A 4,906-nucleotide genomic window follows, 5' to 3' on the forward strand; every position below is an offset into this window, starting at 1 on the left:
AAGACCCAAGACCTCTTAAGCCAGGAGGCTCCCCTGTGTCTCCCTGGTTGGGCACTGCCTATTGGTCACAGGCACTGTTGCCTCTGGGCACACGGAAAACCAGAATGGCACCTCCTGGTTCACCTACTGATATGTCTTTGACTCTCTCTCTCTGTGAATAGACAAAGCTACTGTGTGCTCGGTTCATGTATGTGCTTATACCTGTGACTTTATCTCCACATCCTACGGGTAAGAATTAGAGATACTGACTGTCAGTCATTGCTGTTTAGGCCCAGAAATAACTAATTGGGAGGCCAACGTGCATGAGACCAATGTTCTTTAGGAAGTATGCATACAATGCAAATGACCAAATATTTTCACCAAATATTGCATAGGACTATAAAATATATAAAACCATATACTAAAAAGGAAAAGCTTAGTAATGTACATGAGAACACTGCTGACATTTGAAATTACTGTTGATAATGATATTAGTAGTTGAGATGATACTCAATGTTCAGAGGATATAATGAGCTTACTGTGTGCATTGTGGAAAAATTATATCTAGTATTATTTTTTATTGTTAATGAGGAAAATTGTAAATTTTACAAATACAAAGCCAAAATGAAGCACTAAGTAAAAACCATTCCCAGGCTCAAACCCTTTGTCCCTGAGTTGGTGACCTCACACTAAAAACATAGCCAAACACAAAAAGGGACAGACAGACAGATGTGCATTCTTCATACCAGTCTCTGACACAGTCAGTATTCAAGCAAAGCCACCTGAGGAAGGAAAGCATCATTTTGCTTCATGGGTTTAGAGGTTTAGGAATATAGTCATTGAACCCATTCCTGGAGCACAGTGCTGGGGTTGAGCAGACCCAGGGGGCCCAGGAGAAGACTCATCCCTTAGATGCCTCTCCAGTGCTCCCACCTTATTGCCGTAATAGGTGAGACATAGAGGGTCCCAGGACACGCCTGTCGTGTCCCCAGCTTCTGTGTACTGTTAGTAATAGGTCAGTGACATCAAATACTGTGTCAGGCTCCAGGTGTAGAAAGATTACACCATAGACTAAAACAGTCATTTTCCTAATTAGTATGTAAAGGTGGGTTTGTGAGAGATCTGTTTTGTTATTGCCGTTGTTTCTGCTGCTGCTCGGTGATATGGAAAAATGAAATTTTGGAGGAGGGAAGAAAATTATCGAAAGTCATCATCCAAAGGATAAGTGGCAGACAGAAGGCAAGACTGGAATTCTGCTGTGTGTCGCCCAGTGTAGCAAGTAAAGGAGCAGTGTGCCCAGTTGTATGGAGAGGTCCAAAACCCTTGGGAATAAAAGTTTTCAATTCCCAGGAAGCAATCTGGGCTCCTTGGAGGAGGCCACTGACAATGGGTCGATGATCGGCGACAACCTTGATGCAGGGAGGATCAGTCTAGAGCTGAGTCAGCTCCTGGACACCGAGCTGGAGGAGATAACAAGCCCAGAACTGAACTTGTTCCCAAAATTCTTCAAGGCCCACCCCCACCCCCAGTCATATTAGAGGTTTCCTAGCCCTTCTGGGAAATTCCCTCAGCCCTGCATAAAAGAAGGCCAGCAGATCCCTCTGTCCAGCACCATTTTGATGAATGTTTGCTCCCTGCATGCCAGCAATTTCTGCAGAATAAAACAGTCTTTGCCTTTGCAAGGTCTATTTGAGTCTGGGGTCTTCCTTGAGTGATTCTTGGACCCCAACAGTATCAGTTACTTTCCTGTTGCTATAAGGTGCCATGGTCAAGGAAACTTCTAGAAGGAAGTCGACCATTTGGTTTATGATTCCAGAGGGATAAGGGTCCATTGTGTCAGGGAAGCATGACAGCAAGCAGGAAGCATGGTGACTTGAGTGAAGTTCAGGACTCCCATCTTGACGTGCAAGCACAAATCAGACAGAGCAAAGGAGAAACGCTGTGAGTCTTTTAAACTTTCACAAACTTCTACCTCCAGGGCAGTACTCCAGCAAGGCCACATCTTCCAACTCCTCCAACAGTGCCACCAACCGGAGAAGACTAATTATTCAAACCCTAGAGTCTATGGGGGACATTTACCGTTCAAACTACCACACCAGCAACTCTTAATCTCAGATCAAACGCCAAAGAATGTTGAGTGTCCCATGAGATTCCAGGGGTGCACACGTGCTAAACAAGTACTTGTTTGCCTGAAGTTTATGTATAGCCATCTGGGCAGTTTGGTTTTTGTTCCTTGCTAACCCTACCCAGAAGCTATTTGGGGTACCAATTCTTTACTGTTTTGATTCTCAAAAACAGGGAGGCCTCTCTGGGCAGAAGCCAGGATGGCCCTGCTTTGCCTTTCACAGCAAATGGAGAGTGGGGTAAATGTGGAGTTGCCCTCAGTGCTGCTCAGTAGTTCAGAGGTTTCCAAACATGAATAACTGCAGGTGTTATTAGGATGTTTATGGAGAGTGCAGGTTCCCTGGTGAGACAGAGAGCCCAGCATCTGTCCCAAGCACTCCAGATGTTTTCCATATTGGTGGTGGTGGTGGTGGGGGGTAGGCTCTGAGGAGGAATGAAATAGCTAGCTTTTCAGGAACAAGGAAATGTCAGTGGAGTTACAGATAGTGGGTCATTTTAAAGGCTATGGAGTTTGGCTAAAATGATGACAAGCATAGTCTGGGAGAGAAGCTGAGAGGATTCAAGCAAAGTTTGTATTGTCATGACCAAGAATTCAGAAGTATTTTTTTAAGGTGGGGTAAACAGTTAAAGTCATTGTATACATGGTAGTTTCTACTGTGCTTCCGGGAAATGCCCATAGGAGTGAAAGGCTGACCTCATCAAATCTTAGCATTGGCTCTCCTGCCTTGGGAAGTCAATCATTACTAATGCAAAGCCATCGTGTAACTATGTAGGTTGGATTCAAGGTACATCTCAACCATCCTGACTTTCCAAACTCTATATGGTCATCCTACAGTTTGAGAAATTAGAATGAGAATCGGATTAGGTATCTCAGGGTAGCCACGTTTCCCTCCTAAATGCTTCTGAAGTGCTCAAGCTCCAAGAAATCCCAGACTCCTGTAAGGAGGTCACTTTGGCATTTCATCTCTCCAGTCTTTTGAACACTTAAGAATCCAGTCGTAAATATTACACTACCTCCCTTTTTATAAAGGCATACACTAGTTTTAAATCTTATTTTTGCAATGAGATCACTAATAAAAATTATCAACTCCTACTGTTGCTACAGTTCCACTGCCCTAAATGGGCCTTTTCGTTGGTTTTCTTATTCTGTTTTCCTCGTAGAAGAGACGATAGACTACAGCTAGATGACAGCAACCGAGACTTTTAAACAAACAATCCTAATTTTATATATCACCCAAACAATTTCTTTCTCTCTTTCCTTTTTTTTAAAGTTATAAGCTGAAAGACAGCATTAAGCAGGTTTGGAACCTCAGTAAATCTCAGAGCCTTTCCTCATATAAACAGGCATAGCAAATCTCCTGAGACTACTTCCCAGCCCAGATACACTCTGAGACCTCCTTTATGAATTCAGAGTCTCTTAGAGATGGACCTGCTGTTCAATCAAATGCATGAGTCCATGGGTCAGAGGGTATGGAGAAGCCTTCCAGTTCTATGAACCGATGGAGGGAGGTGGCTCCTGTCATTACAGACCCCAGCGGGGACATCCCGCTCCCATCTCCTTTGTCTGCAGAGAGAGTCCCGTCCATGTATAGACAGTGAGCTCCTTGGGTAAATGGGCTGTCGTCCTGTCCTCGCTATGAATGGCAAACCCCCACCAATGTGCACAGTTCGCTTCATTCCATTACCTGAAGGAAAACACCTGAATCCTTTGCTTCTCTGACTTAGTTTTTAAGCTGGATTATCATTTTCTTAAAAGACAAAAAAGGAAAGAAAACCCTATCAGTAATCAGAACAGAAAAGAGGAAACCCAATTTGAGAAGAATTACCAAGTTCAGAAAAATGGCTTTCTAATTCACTATGACATTCCTCTATATCTATGCCCTCTCTCTCTCTCTCTCTCTCTCTCTCTCTCTCTCTCTCTCTCTCTCTCTCTCTCCCCTCTCTCCCTCTCTCCCTCCCCCTCCCTCCGTCCTCTCTCCTTCTTTCGATTTTCTTTATTTTAGAGGTATTCTCTTTTTCCCTAAGATTTGTGTGTTCAGTCGGGGTGTGCACACAGAGGCTCAGTTCCCCTGGAGTCAATAGTTACAGGCAGTTGTGAGAGGCCCAACCTAAGTCCTTGAAACAGATCTCAGATCCTCTAGCAGAGCACCAAGCACTCTTACTTAACCACTAAGCCTGTCTCCAGCTACCTCCTGTGCTTTCTCTGCACAGAAAAACAGTATACCATTTCTCCGCTGAGACCTCCACTTATTGAACAGATGGGTACCTCTTCACTTTGAGTTAATTAAGGACAAGAATATCTTTTCTAATATGTGGTTTGTTTTAAATTTGTCTTCAGTAGAATTTCTTTTTGCTGAAGAATATGTTTCTTTTGTTATTTTTCAATTTGAAGCCATAAATATTAAATGTTTTAAGTTGTAAAACTTGAAGGTCTTCATTTTTCTGCACTGGATTTCTCTCTCTCTCTCTCTCTCTCTCTCTCTCTCTCTCTCTCTCTCTCTCTCTCTTGCTCTCGCTCTCTCTCCTCTTTCTTTTTTTTCCTAAGCTGGCCTTGAGATTCAAATTTGTCTCCAATTTTCTGATCTGTTGCTTTTTGTCGGTTAAAGATATGAACAAGCAGGACTTGGAAACCATTTTTCTGCCCCTTACCAGTCAAGAACTCGCACAGTAGGTAGGGTTCCGTGCTCCATGCTTCGGGTTTCCTTTTGCAGAAAGACAGTTTTATGTATGACTTTCCTTTCCTTTAAATGTTGGCTTATTTTTGTGTGTGGCCTTGGAACATATTTCATCCAGAATGCATAGG

The sequence above is a fragment of the Rattus rattus genome, chromosome 1, assembly GCF_011064425.1.
Source record: "Rattus rattus isolate New Zealand chromosome 1, Rrattus_CSIRO_v1, whole genome shotgun sequence".
NCBI classification, from domain to species: domain Eukaryota; kingdom Metazoa; phylum Chordata; class Mammalia; order Rodentia; family Muridae; genus Rattus; species Rattus rattus.